Here is a 21,245-nt window from a genome sequence, read left to right as displayed (position 1 = left end):
ATATGAAGATTTTTTTCCCCACAAAGACGAACACGAAGAGTTAGCTGGCGCCCAAGTCTAGTGTGTAGTGTGTGTGCTGATACAGAATGTAAAATGATAAAGATTGTGGTTGTGCTTATTAAATACCCAAAGGTACCACCCCTCCCCTGATCTCCATCCTCAGTCAGGGAGGACTGTGGCATAATTTAGCTTGGGGGAGGGCAAGTTCAGCCAGTCAGCCTCATAATAAAGCTGCTCAACACATCTGGCAGATAACCTTTTTCATTATGTTTTGTCTGACCCTGTTCAACCAAACTTTACCATAACATTAAATCAAACAAAACCCTAAAAGAGCATACAAATGATCCAGTCATGTTGTAAATATCTGAAGTCCTTTCTATTTGACATCCTTGTGCGAATATGTGAAATTCGCAAGAAAGCTTTAGATTGACCAAAGCAGCCTATGAAGCAATTGCCCCCTGTGTCCAATGCCAGCCTGCCCCTGATCCTCAGACATAGCCCATAGATAAAAGAGGCGCTAAGCAGCTATGTCAGGGGGTAATACTGCTGTCGATGCACGGATATTTGCAACATTTGAAACTTCCTATACTTCCTAACTTTTAATGTTCACTTTCTTTTTTGCTTAGATATTTTAGATTAAAGTGCATACTTTTGGCAAGTAATTCATTTAATTGTATTCTATTCAGATTTTCTAAGACGCAGAAAGGGAGTCCTAGTACTATAGTATTTAATCATTGATTCCTTTGTGTGGTTCTACTCAGCTGGACATACCAACTTTATATGATTCATAAAGAAGCTTACATGCCCAGTAAGTTCTACATTCCCGCATCTCTTGCATTCTGTTTAAAATGTTAAAGTAGGGCAGTGAAAGTATATGACTTCCATTTGACCTCAGAATCTACTATATTTAATGCTATTCAGTCTGCGAACATGTGAAGAGATTGACCTAGTCTGGAATGAGCAGAGTTTTTGATCATTGAAAGAGGACGTTCTATAACCGCATTCTTTAACACCAGGCCAAAGTCAACAGAGCTGTGAAAAAAGGCTATGGTATTGGAACAATGACACTTTTAGAGGTGACTGAAAAAACAAGTCAGGACACGTTTGGGCTACTTTTGGCTTCCAGCACAGAAAGACACACAGGTCTCGGGCAGATTGGTTTCACCGAAACAAATAACAATCCACCACCATGTAAAATGCTGACAATAACTCTACTGTCTTCTGCATCGCATGTACCAAGCAGAGGAACTTTACATGTTCAGTACCCTACTTGTCTTTGTCATTGATAATTATACTTCATCCACTTGTCCTAGTTTCACGGAACCAGAAAATTCCAAGTTGTATTGGCCCCTATAAAGTTTGAGGCACACTAAACAAGAGATTTAGATGTGTTTTCTTTTGCTTTAATTAGGCTCCATAACTTAAATGGGCTTGTTGGGAAATCAGAGATCTCCCTTGTAACCAGCCCAAGAGGGTGATCTGCCCCCAGTCCCTGGATCCAGTGCCCTGACCTGTGCCTAGTTCCCTAGCAGCCCAATTCCACCATGTATATATGATTTGTATAATGTGTATAAAAATTTCAAGACATTTGTAAATTCTGTGATTAAAACATATTTGGAATGCTTTACTCAGTTACATTAATAGTTTTCTATAGGTGACAAAGTCCCATAAAAGTCAGTGAAGCCGTGCCCTACCGCCACACCTCTACCTGCACCTCATAAAACAATAGCGGCCCTCTTTGGCCATTTGCATTGTTGGCTGGTGTGTTAGCGAATGTCTGTACACGCGGAGACAGCATTTTCAGAGTAAAAAATACATATTTTGAAGTGAAACAATGAAGCCACTGTATGTAAACAATGAGGAGAGGGACTTACGAGAAATGGCTAACATCTTAGTCAGAGCTAAATACTGAGGAAAGATGTGTTTGCAAATGAAATGTCCAACATACCTCCCTGCGGCAAAATATCTTACATTTGATAACATGTTTGTTTTAGTGACTCTGTTTTAGTTCTGCTGCTTTTGAGAGTGAGAGAAACTTTGATAGAATATACATTTTATGAGGTAAAAGTTGTAAAATAAAAATGGGGCGACAGGGTAAATTACCCCCAATTATTTATATACTATTATACTTATGATGAAGACTTTCAGAGTCTGCAGAATTGTACCTGATTTTTCAAATATTGAATGTTTAGCCGGTTTCCTGGCTCTCAAAAACCCGGTTTCCTGGCTCTTATACTGGAAACCAGTATAAGCAATCCTATACTGGGAGTGTAATCCTATACTGGGAGTGTAACTTTGGCCTCAGTATTATGAAATCTTTATGTGTACTTGTGGGCCCTTTGCAGCTGATTGTTTACATCAGCAGTATGCATCACATACATGCACACAGGGTTTGTCATCATATTAATGGATATTATGTATGTGGAGGACGTGTGTTTAGAGACGCAGAGGGACGGTATTTTGCGTTACACCATCTAGTGCTGTCCAATGTTTGTATGGATGCCCAGATTTTGTTCCCACTAATACTAGCACAAATACACATACTCATTCACACTAGCAAACTCATTCACACTATTACATCCTCACTATATCATCACATCTCATACCATCACACCTTTATACTTCCACACCTCACTGATTATAAAGTGAGGTAGACCTCCCAAAGTTGCATTCTCTCACCTTCTTATAGGTGACAAGTAGAATATATGCCAGGGGTGTCCAAGTTTTTTCTGCAGTGGGCCACTTCATCAGAATTGTATACGTGCGAGGGCCGCACTCATTTTTCACTGTGAGAAAAGATAGCCTTTAATAAAATATGCAGATTAAAATAAAGTAAACAACACAAAACCTGGTTGGCTGGGCATGATAGGAGTGTGATTGCTGTCAACAATCATATATAAATAAATGGTTATTGTATTTTTTTGTCCAATTTTAGTGCGTTAACCACACTTGTTAAAAGTAACACCACAATTGGACAAAAAAAACCAAACAACAATATGACTTGGCATGATAGGAGTGTGATTGCTAACAGCAAACACACTCTTTATACCAGGCAACCAGTAAATGCTAGAACCTAGGCATGATGGGACTGTGACTGCTGTTAGCAGATTGCTGTTAGCAATCACACTCCTACCATCCCAAGTCAGCCAGTACATGGTGGCTGTAAGTGCAGACCCCATACTGCTGGCAGCATCAATACACAAGGGGGGGCAGCTAGCCAGGTTTCAGCATGTACTGGCTGACCTTGCATGATAGGAGTGTGATTGCTAACAGCAATCACAGTCCCATCATGCCTATATTCCAGCACTTACACATCCATGCTATCACACACATACACACACAAACTCATTCATTCACAGATTCATTCCCTCAATCACGGATACTCATTCAAACACCCACCCCCTTACCTGCACTACAGCTCTCGATGCCGCTCACAGACTTCAGCAGGGGGCGTGGCCTCCCGATTCCTCTGTGCAGGACAATAAGACCGCCCACAAGTAAGCAGCAGGGCTCTTGTGATCCTGGCTGCCGATCTCACTCAAGGTCCCGCGGGCCGCATGTTGGACGCCCCTGTTATATGCTATGTTTAGGGGATAATTCAATTGTGCTAGTTAAACCATCATTTATTCATTTTTGTATTATTGTCACTAAACATAAATGAAGCTTAGTGATGGCACAGTCCGCTTGGAATCTGTGGAATCTGATTGGCTGAGATGCATGCTGGTGGCATCTGTGTCTGTAGCACATCATAGAGTATTATAACCTCTCTTCTTTACAACTCCCTCCTACACCACTCACCTCCACTCTCTCCACTCCTACTATACTAACTGCCTTTTCCCCTACAACCGAAGACGAGATAGCAACTCTTCTTTCTTCCTCTCACCCAACAACCTGTCCCCTTGACCCCATCCCTTCACACCTCACAAAGTCTCTATGTCCATCCCTTGGTCCATCACTTACCCACCTATTTAATCTTTCTCTATCATCTGGAACTGTACCATCTGCCTTCAGGCATGCGCTAATCACACCAATTCTAAAGAATCCTTCCTCTGATCCCGTCTGTTTGACTAACTACCGCCCTATCTCTCTGGTTCCTTTTACCTCTAAGCTGCTTGAACGGATTGTGTACAATCACCTCACTAACTTCCTCTCCTCTAATTCCCTCCTTGACCCTCTACAGCAGGGGTGGGCAATTAATTTTCCCATGGGGCCACATGAGAAATTGGAATGGTTTTAGAGGGCCAGACCTCTACAAACTACAAACTCCGAAGCCTTGTCCATTTTGTTAACTTATGTGCTGTTTAATAAAGTTATTCAAGCCTACGTCATTGGTAGAGGTGCTTGAATAAGTAAGGCCTGAATAACTATTAGCACAGCACAGAAGTGAACAAAATGAACAAGGCTTCGGAGTGCATACCGTATTTTTCGCTCTATAAGACGCACCTGCTGATAAGACGCACCTAGATTTTAGAGGAGAAAAAAAAGGAAAAAATATTTTGAGCTAAAAAATGGGCTAAAATATTTATTACAATAACTGAATAAGCTATGAACACAGTAAGACACACGCAGACACAGTAAGACACACACAGACACAGTGAGACACACACAGACACAGTAAGACACACACAGACACAGTAAGACACACACAGACACAGTGAGACACACACAGACACAGTAAGACACACACAGACACAGTGAGACACACACAGACACAGTAAGACACACACAGACACAGTAAGACACACACAGACACAGTAAGACACACACAGACACAGTGAGACACACACAGACACAGTAAGACACACACAGACACAGTGAGACACACACAGACACAGTAAGACACACACAGACACAGTAAGACACACACAGACACAGTGAGACACACACAGACACAGTAAGACACACACAGACACAGTGAGACACACACAGACACAGTAAGACACACACAGACACAGTAAGACACACACAGACACAGTAAGACACACACAGACACAGTGAGACACACACAGACACAGTAAGACACACACAGACACAGTGAGACACACACAGACACAGTAAGACACACACAGACACAGTGAGACACACACAGACACAGTAAGACACACACAGACACAGTAAGACACACACAGACACAGTAAGACACACACAGACACAGTGAGACACACACAGACACAGTAAGACACACACAGACACAGTGAGACACACACAGACACAGTAAGACACACACAGACACAGTAAGACACACACAGACACAGTGAGACACACACAGACACAGTAAGATACACACACACACAAACACAGTAAGACACACACACACAGTAAGACCTCCCTCCCTAACCCCCCTTCTCAGTATCTCCCCTCTAACTCCCTAACCCCCCCTTCTCAGTATCTCCCCTCTAACTCCCTAACCCCCCCTTCTCAGGATCTCCCCCCCCGCCCCGGTCACTTACCTTAAACTCCTGTGTTGGAAGCGTGAGGCGTTTGTCTCGGGTGCCGGCGCTTCACTGCTGATCGCCGGCGTCTGACGTCATATGCCGGCGCCCAGCGTAAAGCGCCGGCACCCGAGACAAACGCTTCCAACACAGGAGTTTAAGGTAAGTGACCGGGGCGGGGGGGGACACCGGACTCATTGGTGAGTCACCAGGACACTCTTTGCGGGCCGGTCCGAGCTATTCAGCGGGCCGGATGTGGCCCGCGGGCCGTGCTTTGCCCAGGTCTGCTCTACAGTCTGGTTTCAAACCCCTTCACTCTACTGAAACAGCTCTAACAAAAGTCTCCAATGACTTGCTCTCTGGCAAAGCAAAAGGTCACTACTCTATTCTAATACTACTGGATCTCTCTGCTGCTTTTGATACTGTTGATCACCACCTTCTTCTAGACTCACTTGCTTCTATAGGCATTTGAGATACAGCTCTCTCCTGGATATCCTCATATCTGTCTAACCGTTCCTTCTCTGTCAACTTCTCTGGCAAGACATCATCACACCTTCCACTTTCAGTTGGTGTCCCCCAAGGCTCAGTCCTTGGCCCTCTGCTGTTCTCTCTTTATACTTCATCTCTTGGCAAACTAATCAACTAATTTGGCCTCCAGTATCACCTATATGAAGATGAAACCCAAATCTACCTGTCTTATCCTGATCTCTCTCCATCATGTCCTGTATTACCAATTGCTTGTCTGCTATTTCTTCATGGATGTCACAACACTACCTGAAACTTAATCTTTCTAAAACTGAACTCATTATCTTCCCTCCCTCCATCTCCACTCCACTACCTGAATTCTCTATCACCATTAACAACACAACTATCTCGCCTACTAACCAGGCCCGATGCCTTGGGGTCATCCTTGGCTCAAACCTCTCCTTTATCCCTCACATTCAGTCCCTCGCCAGATCCTGCCGCTTAAAAACCTAAAAAACATCTCTCGTATCCGCCCATTCCTCACCCAAGAATCCACAAAAACCCTGGTTCATTCACTTATCATTTCCCGTCTTGACTACTGCAACACTCTTCTGGTTGGCACTCCACTGTCTCGACTCTCTCCTCTACAGTCTATCCTAAATGCCGCTGCTAGGCTCATCTTCCTTGCACGTCGCTCCTCTTCTGCTTCCCCCCTCTGTGAAACCCTCCACTGGCTCCCAATTACGTTTAGAATTAAATTTAAGATCCTGGTACTGACATATAAGGCCATCCATAATACTGCTCCTCCGTACATTTCTGACCTCATTAGCAAATACTCTCCTACTCGATCCCTATGTTCTTCCCATGGGCTAAGGCTGTCCTCCTCACTCATCACCTCTTCCTTTTCCCGTCTACAAGATTTCACTCGAGCTGCCCCATATCTCTGGAATCTACTCCCAAGGAACCTTCAGCATTCACCCTCCCTCCCGACATTCAAGAAACATCTCAAAACCCACTTCTTCAGAGAAGCTGCACCCTCTTAGCTGCTAGAACTTCCTTGTCATCGATACAACCACCACACTACCTCTCACCCTTTCTCTATGCCTTAACTTTGTCACCCCATTTCCCTCTAGATTGTAAGCTTGCGAGCAGGGCTCTCTCCACCAAATGTATCGGTTTGTCTTAGGCTGTCAATTCTTGTCTTGTCATATTCCTTGAATTTATGTATTGTATTAAGCGCTGCGTAAACTGTTGGCGCTATATAAATAAAAGATAATAATAATAATAATATTATTAAACCAAAAAAACATAAATTGCCTGAAGCATACAAATAGGGTCATCTGTAGTGCACATTAATCTAAACCTGTTCATCATATACTATAAACTCTATTAATGGCTTCTAGAATTAACGCCAGAGAGACAAGTCTAGCAAATGTCATCATCACCGTCATAGATGAAACATATGGCAACGGTAAGTCATGCTCTGAAACACGCACCTACAGCAAGTCCAGATATCAATGGCTGTGCCTTTCTCCTGTAAGATTATGGTTACACAACTGCAGCAACAGCTGGAGATAACTTATGCCCAAGGGTCTGTAAACAATGTTTCAACACACTGGGGAGTTTCTCCAGGAAGAACGGCCAAATTGGCCTTCAAAATGCATAAATCTCAAGAAATAATCTCAAAAATTGAAATGTACCTTAAGCTAAATCATTCCATCTTGCTGAATAAACTCACCAAGGCTAGCCCTTCATAATGACGGTTTGCTGGTTGCATTATCCAAGGCTTCTCCAGCACAAGAAACCTGCACAATGCATAGTTACTAAACAAAATAAACATTGAGCTGAAGTTCATTTCTTTATGGCAGCTCAGAAAGGATGGTCCATTGTACATTTATTTGTAATAAACTGATCACATTAGCAGTTTTTTCCAGGGCACACATATATATTTCACATATTGCCACTCCTGTATCATGTAGGGTGTATAGTATATACCGTATACTGTATATATATATATATATATATATATATATATATATATGTATATATATACTACCATTCAAAAGTGTGAAAATTCTAGATGTGATAACATAATTGCAAAGGGGTTTTCTAATGATCAGTTAGCCTTTTAAACTTGGATCAGCGAACACAGCATGCCATTGGAACACAGGAGTGATGGGAGTGATAAAGGGCCGCTGTACGTCTATGAAGATATTCCATTTAAAAAATCAGCTGTTTCCAGGTATAATGGTCATTTACAGCATTAACAACGTCTACATTGCATTTCTGATCCCTTTCATGTTATTTTAATGGATTAAATGTGCTTTTCTTTCAAAATGACCCCAAACTTTTGAACAAGTAGTATATTAATATGTTTCATGGAAAAAATGGCTGATAGAACAAGTTCTATCTGATGTAGATGTAATATTCTTTGGAAACAGTCTGTTACCGCTTCTTTGATATTTTGTAAGACATGCTTATTTGTTCCATGCCCTTCAGCAATTATTAATTCTTGACTTATTTTTAAACTTTCACTTGTCAGCCCAAGCTTCTAGAACATAGTGATATTTAATCCCTCAAGTGTAATTTCATCTTTTAGAAGTTATGTGTTAATTTGCTGTAGCTTCAGGACACTCACTGACCCCGTATTTAGATAAATGCATCAAAAGACTCCCATTTTTTAGATTTCATTTCCGATTATTGTTCACAGCTGTTCATTGTACATAACATTTAATTACTTTAAAAGCCAGGTAATAAATTATACAGGGAAGCCAATTCACTACAGATTTAGTGACATGTGTTAATTTTGATTTCATGCTCAAAATAGATTATGTACCACTTTGACCTTATTGATTGCTGGTGATTTATTTGGGGGAACATCATAGAGAATCAAGAATCAGTCCATGGTCAGGCAGCTGAATATGGCTACTTGTTACCATGGTAACACTCTACAACATATATATTGTATATATGTTCATTATTCCATGATGTCATTAAATCTAGTATAAAAAGCCGTTATATTTTTATGAGTTTTATACCTGAGTTACAGGTTTTGTAGAATCTGGACTTGATTATTCCAGTGTGATGGAATTCTGTGTTTGTTTATGTCCTATACAGGTCAGCTCCCACCTCCAGTGTTTTGCGAGGTTTGTGGATAACATGGACTGACAACCAGCAGCTTGTGTTTTTTTGGAACAGCTGAGAAGATAAACATGCAGTCAAAAGGAAACAAAGCAGATCCGTGTGAAAATGTTGGCAGTTTTCATAAGCTTTGGTATATGTCAGCTTCCTTTTGTCTGACTGTGCTCATTCCCTTAGGATAACTCCACTGTCCTTACTATCACACCAAGTCATGTGTAGTGGAATATCACAGTGAGAGCTCCACCAATGCATGACAATGGGGTAATTGCTGCTTGGAAGGGGATCGGGGGACTTTTACGAAATAAGCATCTGACCAGTGTTACTCAAGTACTAAAGAGCTGAAAGTATTTTAATGATTTTTAAATAGGGGTACAGAAATTAAATATCAAGATATAATGGGGAACCATAAGAAACAGTTGAAAGGGAAGTCATGATTTGTTTACAGCATTGTGTTTTACTCCATGTCTAAAGAGTGTCTAGCTCTGCCGACTCACCATGGTTCTACCTATTCCCAGACCCCTTTCCACCTTCTCCCTGACCCAGCTCCTGCCCTCCCTCCTCCCATAAGGTGGAGAAGGGTGGAATTTGGGGATAGCAGCCCTGGGATGTTCTAAAGTATGACCATTATATACATCATAAGTGTCACATTTTAAACCCAACAGTCACAACTTTTGGGTCCAGTCCCACCAAGCTGCCCATTGTCCTGCTTGTGATGGCATTAATGATCATGGACCAGTTATGGAGGTAAAATGATCTCCCACTGAGTTTTGAAATTGAGTTCTTTGCAGAACAGATCTCAATGGAGGCTTCCATGTGCCTCAATCACTGCTTCTATGTGGCCCCTTCTAGGAGTGCACCGCAATATGATGTCATGTCTGGTGTTATGCTACAATACATCACATGGTGGTTAATGGCCCTGTCACCATCCCCTCCTTTAACCACACCCATTACCCCTGCCTCTAACCACGCCCCCCACAAAGGTGTCCCCCTTCATGCACCTGGAATGTTGGAGGAATGCCTTTAGTGGCCCTTAAGAAGTAGTTTCAGATCCACCACTCTACTAGATTGGGCAGGAGACTATAAATTATATTGTGTAAAAACAATAGACCTTTTTTTTCTCTGAAATGGCTAACAATAAGCCACTTAAAGGTCTTGTTACCGTCTCCCCTAGCCACAGCTCTAATCTTATCCCTTAAAAAAAAAGTGCAAACCCTGCCGTGGTAACACAAACATACTCTTTGTATGTACCGGTATGTAGAAGGGTTGGGTGTATCTTTAAGATACCTGTCGTTAGTGCACAATAACTCCTTTACATTGGTGCGGGGAGTTGCTGCTGAAAAGCTGCACTTGTGGAACAACTTTTTTAAAGAATGTATTTATTTGCACGAAAAATTTAATGTAATAGTTATTTGCATTGATTTTTTTTTCAGAATAATAGCCTCCAGATATTTTTTATGGCTTTATGTATAATGCAGAACTGATTCTAATGCAGCCCTACAGTATACATTTTCTGTTATCATCCTTATTTAAAGGACCCCTCTGGTCACTATACTGTACACTCCTGGAGAAAATATTAAGGACTTAATTACCTTTGCATAATTATCGAGCTATATAAATACTTAGGAATAATCAGTTTGACCCTGAGTCTGATGACTTGGTGCTGTAATGAATCAGCAGATGTTCAGGATCACACAATCCTTAGCAATTCACCCATGATGTACATCAACTGTGTGTGTTTTTTGTGTTTTCCATTTCTATGTTCATTTTACATGTTTCTGTCCTGCACATGTATGTAACGTGCTATTAGCTCCAAAGTAAACCAAGTAGTTAATCAAAGCTAGTATGTCATAGGAATTTCCATAGAATCGTACTATACCATACATCTGGCAATCATACGTATGTAATTTATATATGTTAGTTGACAACAAGGTGGAGGTGGCAAACATAGGACCTCTGTGAGTGTGTAATTAACATATAATAATCCCAGCATATATCTAATAAAACCAGTTCAAAGAAAATGATAAGCTTTTGAACAGGGAATCATATACATCTGAAAGGGCCTTATCACATACCATAAAGTCATTAACAGAGTCGATTTACTGAACATGCACATCAATACCACCCTGCCTCTGGGGCAAAGTATTGTTTAGTTTTGGCATCTTAATTGTATAAATGAGCTACACAAGTACTATCTACTGAAGAAGACAACCTCACCTCCATTGTTGGACTGTAATTAATAGCTGTACCTGTGTGCAGGTGTTTACATACATGAGAGCTATATGTGATGTTAGACACATCATAATATTGCTTGATGATGTAATCATTATGATGCATATTGCTTGATGACGGAATCATTGTGATGCATATTGCTTGATGATGGAATCATTGTGATGCATATTGCTTGATGATGGAATCATTATGATGGCTATTGCTTGATTACGTAATGGTTGCATCACAGTTTTGTTCACTGAACATAATTAGTCAGGAGAGTTGGGTGTCTACGACTAACCAGGCAGAGGCTATGTACCACATCTACAACTGCACCCTGATGGTACCACTTTAACATATGGCTAGAAAATAAAGTTTGGAAACTCCTATAAAACAATGGTTATAGCTGTTTGAGCGAATGTGGGTCCCAATATCTAAATTCTCCTGGCTGGATGTAGGGCTGCTACGCGGAGGTGGCTAAACCCACCTGCTCATAGTTCACCATTTTCACGTTTTAAGAACATGACTTCTACCCCTTTGGAACTAATGACAGTTATGATGTTTGTTGGCATGGAATGTCCTGTTGATTGTAAGTTGAAGTTGGAATAATGTGGTCAGACAATAACAACATGAAAATATTTACCTCCATTGATGCTCCTGACAATGGCCCCAGTTCCTGAGTTAAAGCTGCATAGATGGCAGTCTCCCTTTTCCCACAGCAGCGTATAGAAGTTCATGCAAGAATAAAATCACACTCTATCACACACTATTGTGCAGGGTGTTAAAATAGTCAATTACTTTACACAGCTCCAGCACCCCCACATTCTAACAGTTTTACAGGATCAGGCAGGGTTGAGTACTTTTGCGAGTTCCTACACATGATTGAGCAGTATGATTCATGAACATTTGCCAAAGGCTTGTGACTACAGTTTAAAAGATACTGACATACAATATTTTAACTCAAATGTATGTTTGTTCGAAGGAAAGATAAAAAATACTGTGTATTTCATTGATAACTTAGGGAATCACACACTATACCGTACCTGTTCTTCTCATTTCTACCACTTTTGTAACTGGAAATCAAAAAGCTTTACAGGTAAATGGTGAATACATGCCGGTACTATTGTGTCTGGCACAGGGACACAAGCTCTACCTGGGACCATTTGGAAGATAATATGAGGTGAACGTTGACCTACAAGGACGATGATCCTCATGCCTGAACTTAACAGATCCAGCAGTGCTTCATAGATCTCAGTCATGGTGCTGTGGGATTTACTGGTTTTGCATTATTGATGCTGCCATACTGAAGTGCCAGTCAGTGCGTGTAAGCGTACATGCCAATTAAGCATGTCCTTGGGCTTTTCCCTGACTGTAATGTTTTGATTAATATTTTCTGATTGCTTAGATTCCGAGTGCTTTTTCAAGGCTGCCAAAACGTTTTATATGACGTCAAACTTTTGCCGAAACGTAGTTAAAGTTTTAATAAGTAACTGCAGATATCCGTTCATCTTTCCATTATAACAATCCTAACACAATTATAGGACTTGTTAGTCTACAAGCTTTACTCGCAGTCTTTATTGTGACATTGGTGTGAGCATTTATGTCCCTGATTTCTCAGAGGGGGTATTTCATTAATTATGTATATTCGTGGGCTATTTATAATATATTTATATTCGCCTCTAAGATGTAAGCCTACATTTAGTATATAGTGTCTTAAAAGAGAAAAGGGCTGATGTTACTTACCAAATATATTTATATAGGTTCATTATATATATATATATATATATATATATAATGATCCCAATCTTTAGATTACGCTTACAGTTCCCTAGATCTGTAGAGCTTAATTTAGGGATGTATGTCGCTTCATCTTATCACTATAGAAATCCTGGGAAAATATAATGTGTTTAAGGGGGATCTTCCAGGCCGAAGCAGCTGTTCGGATTAATTACGTTAGAAATGAAGGTGACTTCTGAGTCAAATCTCGAGACAAAGGCTTTTATCTGATTTCGCATTTTATCTGATTTATACAACTGCAATTATATTTTTTTAAACTAGATGGTACATTAAATGTATACATGTAGCACCACGAAAGTAACCTGAAAGAACCCTTGCAATGTAATTGCTCGGATTTAAAAAAAAAAAAAAAAGTCCAACAAAGTTTTCAGGGATCTTGCCAAGGGCGGTAGTTTTCATTAGGATCTCTGCCATCGAGCTAATTAAAATAAAGGGTTGTATGGATAGAATTATTTTATCAAACACACTCAATTATTCTTGAACCAAAACATGGGGTGCGTGATAGCCTCCCTTCCCAGTTTGCAGCTGTTTGTTACTATTGGCCACCGAACGCTAACATATATATAACATTTTAATTTATTTAAAAGGGTTTGTTAAAAAGACAAATAATGCCAGTTATGCCAACAATTAGCCTTGGCAGTGCTTCAACCTTGAAAAGGTCATCTTGGAAACAGAGTCCTCTAGTCCAAATAAAGTAGTTATCACATGTATTCACATCCTCTGTTATCTTCTCACGGCTGCAACTGATACCTCAGTGCAATTCACCCAACTGATTGTGACCTTGTCTGACTGCAAAATGGAGCTCATTCCAGGCACAGCGGTTACTTTCTGACAGATAAGGTGGGAAATGCAGTGGCCTCTGTAATTACCCGACCTTCCCAGTTACTGATAACGTGTGTGTGGAGTGAGAAGCACAGAGGCTAAAATATTACCTAAAATATTATTTACCTGGCATGCTGGTTTAGATGATAAACCTACTTTATATATACAGTAATTGTAATGAATAATGGGGTCTTTGGAGGCGTTTGGGCCGCCGTGCTCTACAGGTTTTACAGGAACCGTCACTAGGCCACTGTAGTATGGGCCACTTTATCTTTAAGTCGAGTGAAGGTTCCTGAGGCTCCTGCTTTTGTAATGGAAAGTAGAAGTACCCTTGCGGTAGAGGTACTAATAATATATTAACTTAATTAAATGATGAGGGTGGTTCTGCATTTGCAAATCGTGACCTAGGCCACAAGACTAAGAAAACGTTTTCAAGGGATTGCAAGCCATTTTTCAATATTCTCTTGCTGGTATTGTTGTCATTTTCACATAGGTGGGACCTGAAACGAAACCAGGATGACTGGGCCAAGTGCCAAACACTAGGCCGAACATCCAATGATAATTATTTATTGTGTTGATAGAGCAGGTAAGAGCTGATATTAATAGCAGAGGGCAGAAAAGAGGTAGAAAATTCAAAACGAAAGGAGGGTAATTAACATTCATAGCTGCGGAGGGATGGAAGGAAAGATTATTATAGACATTCATGGTCTAGGAGGGACAATTCTGACTGGATGTAAAGTGTAAGCACATCACCACACGTGAACATTTGTATTATAGACTCCGTGGGGCAAGCTCCTCTAACATAATGTCAAAATGTTAATAAGAGGAGCACAGAAATCATGTACGTCCTAAAGGGATTTATTCTTAATGTAGGCACCCCAGTGGCTAAATACAAGTCAACACACAATAAAGGGTTTCATAGACTTGTATAAAATCTTCAAAGCTCCAACAGGCTAGACCACGGGAGACAGATGAAGTGTCCACGCACTTGAAGCCATATTGAAGTTCTTCTGAATATGAAATATGGCAATAGGGCTGGGATCCCTCGCTTATTAAGAGGAATAATATATCATTTGATATGTTAATATTTTAATAAAGAAACAATTTAACTGTATTGTTCCAATCACAGAGTTTTTAATTAAATCATTTGAACCCATGGTTAGGGAACTTAAAACTCAGGATGCGCAGGGGTTAATAGGTGAGGGATAGGCAGCTGCTCAGAGGTTCCCACAGATCTGTGATGTCAAAATTTGTGAATAAAGGACTCGGCAGCATCAATTGCAAACAAATAATACACCTAATAATTGCTGAGGGAAAACCCCATCTAGTCTCTTTAGTCTCTAGTACTTTAGTACTTTATTAATCAAATAGTACTTTATTAGTCTCTAGTACTTTATTAATTAAAAACCTATTGGATTTACAAATATACTAATGTAGCCATCATGTTTTGAGATAGTAAAGAAAGGTTTTCTTTATCTTTCTCTAGCAAGCACTTAACTGTACATTAATGCGATTATTCCGGAATAGAGACATGATGATTCAGACACGGTAGGGATAGGCCCACACCTGTGATTTTTACAAAGAGGATGATTTAGCACTAAATCCTTACAGCTTATTGTCTGCAAGTTTTCTGCAAGTTTATGTTTATCTGTGTGACGCTCAAGAAATACATGACCCATTTCTTCACCTATAGGAAACAATAGGGGATTTCTCTTAGCGTCCAGAGCCCTTCCTTCCTGTAAGTGGCTGTCTAAACGTCTCATTAGAACACAGTGCAGGATTACTTTAGGGAGCTGCCTTCATAGAACAGTTATCTACATATTGTACAAAGCCCAGTGTATGGACATGGAATTAAAAAACAAAAACCTTTACAATATGTATATTTAGCAGCAAACATGATGTCCATAAATACTTGTTTTTACAGGGTTTTTTTAGTTATGTTTTTCTTTTTATTTGGAAGGGCTGTGATTGGTTTCCTACTTTTTTCTGGTATGTCCTACAAGCATTTACAGAGATACAATGTTTGGACTGGAGACTGGGGCTACCACGTATTGTGGCCATGCAGACGGTAATGCTTTTCAGCAGGGACATGATGGCTTAACAGCAAAGTTGGATTTAGGGAACACCTAGAAAGGGTTGAAGGGCTCAGCTAGTAATCCATGTACCCTCATCAGCAGGCATTGGACCTTAGTGCACATGGGCTGCCAGTGAAATCATTCGCCTTAATATTGACCCAACATCTGGTGATCTGGTGCCTTTTTATTTTAGAAAAACAGACCAGTAAGCAAACACAATCTAAACTATACAATATACGGATGGATGAGGTTTCGTCTGTTGATGGTGGGATGAGACTGAGAATTATGTAGGTACTGCTTAGATAATAAGCTGCTTTTCTGACATTTAACAGAAATAGTATTTTAAGAAACTCTTTAATGAAAGAAACAGAGTGGTGGAGTTTTTCTTTTTGGTTCAGTATATACACAGGTACATTGCATTTGTTATGTTCACTGGCCAACCATAGTTACCATCTTCGAAAGGTCCCATGCTGGGACAGGCAAGCACTTGTGATGTCACATGTGCCTCTACCCACAAAACGTGTCTTGATGCCATCCTCCAATATATTAATTAATATTATCTGTCCATACCCCAGATTCTCTGTATTTTTCCTGCATGAGCTTTAAGTAATATCAATAGTTTGCAATACATAACACAGCCACCTGTGAGGATATAAGCATGGTTTCTAGGACTGTTGGTCCTCAGAAGTAGGGCAAGTGTATATATTAGTTTCTTTTTCTAACAGTTTCTAATTTTGGGGGGATTTTTTAGCACAAGATATATAAATTGTAAAGAACACTGTTTGGATTTTACTACCATGGCATGGTAGAGGCTATTTAAGCTTCAAAGAAGCAACCTGGGCGAGCTTCCACTAGTGGGCTCCATAGCTCAGTCATAAATGCCACCACGCAATGGAGCTGGGGGTCTCAGCAGCAGGTGCCACAGACTTCTCCAAGAGAACTCCTTCGCAGTCTTTGTGGCGCCTGATAGCTGGCTTCAGGTTATGACGTCGTATCCTGGCACTCAATATCACGTGATGCACAAATAGCAAAGAAGTGCTGTGCTGATGGCTGCAAAGACCTCAATTCCAACCTCAGCTCATAACTGGAGGTTGTTAAAGGGGTAGATAGCAGCTTGCTGCATTGTTTCCCCAGAGTTAAAGATGGTTCTGGAAATGACAAGCAACAGTACCTTGAAAATATAAACACATAGTAGCCCAACACAGTTGCCCCTCTTTGAAGTTAAGTGTGCCTCAGACGTAGTGGCCTTAACATGCTTAATTTAACCCTGACAGCAGAGTAGGCTGACAATAGGGGTTATGTATAAAAGTGATTCTAGGGCAGAACACAGCTGGGATGCTCTATTGTTATGCCAACAAGACCACTTTTAAGTCTTTTCACCAGAAACGCTTTTTATAACCCATATGTTTTGCTCACACTCTGACTCTAAAAGACTAATTGACTAAAGACCGTATTTAAATGTTGCACAGAGGCAGCACTGATTCTAACACAGCCATGCAGTATATTTTCCATATCCATTTCCCACCCCCAGTCAAAGGTGGAATATTGGCTGCCCTTCAGTATAACAGCTTCACGGGAAATGCTATTTATTAAGGAGTTGTCTTGTATTCCCAGATGGAGTTAATTCCAACTGTTCCAGTAAATGCTCTGCATAATTCCAAATTCCTACAACAGTGAAATGGTCTAATTTAACCCAGACAACCCACTATGCGTGTGGGACAAATTAACCCTGAAAGATAATGAATGCTTCCTCTAAAATGAAAACCAAGCGAAATAGAATGCATTCAATTAGATTGCTATATTTTAAGATGTCCACTAATTCCATTACAGATTTTTCCCTTTAATTTAAAACCAGATGGAAGCTGAGACCCATACAGCTGAGACCCCTGATAATAAAGTCAGTATAGTTCCTAATTAAGCATTGATCTAGTATTCCTGCTTATGCTATGGTTTGTAAGGATTTATTTATTAAGTTGGCATTATACTTCTCAGGATATGTACTGCGGAATTGAAAATTTTGGGAAATATACATAAAAGATAAATATATTTTTTATATTTTTGCAGTAAAAACATGATGGCTATTCATGCTGGAGGATTAGTGGGGATTTAAATGCATGTGATATTCATACGGCTATCCCTTTTATATATATATATATATATATATATATATATACTGTATATATTTATTAGCGTATGTATGTATGTAGAAATAACAATACGCGTTTTTTAGCTTATGACCTTTCTCTGTAAAGAATAGACAAATTGGGACTTTTGTGTTTTAATCTCCTTAAGACTTATATATTGAAAATACAACAGACAGGATGTGACTATATTTGAAAACCAAAATCAGTTCTTTTTTTAGATTGCATGCTCCCCTGACAGGATCTCCCAGGTATTTTTATTTAGTGGTGAGTAAATTATACTTTCTCCCTGCATGCTCTTCAGTCCTGGGTAATAATGAAGGTGGTACCCAGTTATTCATCTTATTATTATCATTATGCTTTACGTATCACAATTCCAAAGTACTGTAGAAAAGCGTGTACGCGGGAGAGTCCCCCCCCAAACTTTGTCTTATCCTGCTTACCCAAACCATTATGGTTGCTATATAGATTATCATTTAATCGGCATGTAAAATATTAGATACATTGGCAACCCTATACACTATACACATCAGGTCTTTAAATTGTTTGGTTATTTTGAAAATAATATGCACACTATATACATAAATAGCTACCAGATATATGGATAGTGGGATTTATATGCATTAATAACACAAAAATTGTTTTTCTATCATGTACCGCTCTTACATCTGAACAGAGCTCACCGGAGAGGATAAAACCATTTAGTGCACTTTGTTAGATTTGGCTAGTTCGCAAGTCTGGCTGGTGCTACGGAATATGATGGTGCTATATAAAACCATAAATAATAAAAATGAAATTATATTTATTATATTTATAAGCCTTTGTGGGTGACAAGTGTATAGAGCTACGTTAACCCATTTTGCTTGCTTCTGGCCCACCAAAATTAAAAAATGACCAAACAGTTACTGCTACAATAAAATTCAGATAGAAATCCCATATCAAGGTGGCTATGGAAGGCAATATCCCAATAACTAGGACGCTTGTTGGGAGCAACACACATGGTTTGACTTATTTAACGGGCAGATTGAGTCCCTGTGTTAGGACGTTGGATCCCTGGATATGCCTGGAGAAGGGATCTAGATAATCTCAAAAGCTTGCAATCCATTATACGTCTGTTAGCCAATAAAGGTAACATCTTTACCAAATTTGCTTTCTCACTTTCTATGGCTATCATGGTATAACTCTATACCTTTATACCCGTTATGTAATATTTGGTTGGCACCCAATGCTCACAGGCCCCGCTATGCTTTATAAGGATGTGAGATGGCCCATAAGTATTCTATCATTGTAGATTTGATACATACCGTAGAAGTGAATCAACAAAACCGTTAGCTATTATATTGGATGATTCATTAATAAATAATACATGTGTTTTTAGCTGAACAAATTACTACAGTGTGTGTTTTTCATGTGGAATGATGGACTATATGCTTACACTCTTGTCCAGGGCCCTATGTGACTTTACAGATCATATAATGAAAGGCCCTGGGTGTCTAATAAGTTTGAATAGGTATCCTTTTTAAAGTGCAGTTTTAGATGTAGCCACAGGGGGCACCAAAGTTGCAGCAAAAGAGTACAACCAGAAGTGTATTTTAGAAAGGACTCTCAATAAATACCCAGTGCTAACCCTGAGGTTTGATCCTCCACTTTCTCACAGCAGTATTTCATTTCCCAGTAATGTCACACAGATCTCCACTATGTGGTATTGGAATACTTCATTTAAGGAATCCCTCATGAAACTGTTACTAGTTAAAAGTATGGTGACATCATATTCATTGCTTGGATTAGTGGGAGGAATCAACTGATCTCATGGCAGGCATGCCCCTTTGCATTTAAACAGAAACCAATTGTATGCAAGACCCTTTAGGAAATTGTTGGACTGATAAACCCCCCCACACACACATACACCATACCAGCCCTCCATCCCAACATACAGTTTTTATATGGAGGGTGCATGGGGTATTGGTTGTAGCCAAAAAAAATTTCACACATGGATATAAATATCAAAGTAGTTTGATATTGACCTTATGAACATTATTATGGGACTCAAGTCTGTTTTATGTTGGAAGGAGTTGCAAATACTTGATAAACACTTATCATTATCAATATCCTTCTAAGAAGTTAATGGTATGCATTAGCTGTCATGATGTCCCAAGAGTCATCACATATGGTAAACATCAGACGTTTCAGACCACTGTTCAGGGTGACTTGTAAGAATACTTAGAAACACAGGATTAGATGAATGTTCCTGCCTCAATACATAATTAGTCATCAGTATATACTGATAAAGCATTTGCTTTTAGGTTAATACAACTCGGAAGAAAATAAGTGATTCCATTTTTATAAACCAGAACTGGCATGAAGATACATTTATCCTGAAAGCAATAGAATTGGATTATGTTTTTCCTGTAAAAACAGGTCTAGGCAGCGTCTTGAGTTCTGGCTGCGTGCACGTTTTAGTTTGTGGGGTGGGATCATACATCAGGAGCTCTTCACAGTCCAACTCTTTGCTGGTCATTTATAAAACCAAATAGAAGTACGTGTCCCATTATCAAATGAGGCTATGTGCTATGTATCCGTTTGGCCTCGCTATGGCTGCTGGTGAGAATTCTGAAACAGCAATGATGAAGAAATCAAATATTTAACTGTGTGTCTCCAGGACAGTAGACTATCAGGGTCAGATCTAATTAGTGTTTTCATTGCGATGCACTTATACGGTTGGACCATCGCAATGATTGGCACTTTGGTGTAAGAAATCTGAACAGCTTCTAGATTGTAAGCTGGTTTGAGCAGGGCCCTCCTTACTTTTTGTCCCTGTAAGTCCAAATTGTTATATTATGCGCCAAGTGTTATGTGCTATTTACCCATTGTACAACACTATGGAATATGAAGGTGCTATATGGATCAATAACTAATAACCAGTAACTGGAAGGACTGGTTGTTGCTTTGAAGACGACTCTTGTGTAACTTATTAAAAAGTAGCGGAAGATGGATTTCTGCCCAGCAGCTTCTGAAATGGGCCACTCTGAAGCCCAGTGTGACATTTACAATCTACGTGTATGGGGTCTAGAAATGCCACTTTAACCATACTTGGGGTTTGTCACAAAGGGACACATAATTAGGTAGGATTTAGCACATGTAACGTCCCAAATACTTTTCCCACT

The sequence above is a fragment of the Sceloporus occidentalis genome, unplaced genomic scaffold (assembly GCF_023333645.1).
Source record: "Sceloporus occidentalis isolate IW3139 unplaced genomic scaffold, rSceOcc1.0.p SCAF_72, whole genome shotgun sequence".
Taxonomy (NCBI): Eukaryota; Metazoa; Chordata; class Lepidosauria; order Squamata; family Phrynosomatidae; genus Sceloporus; species Sceloporus occidentalis.
Note: the sequence above shows the minus strand (reverse complement) of the source record.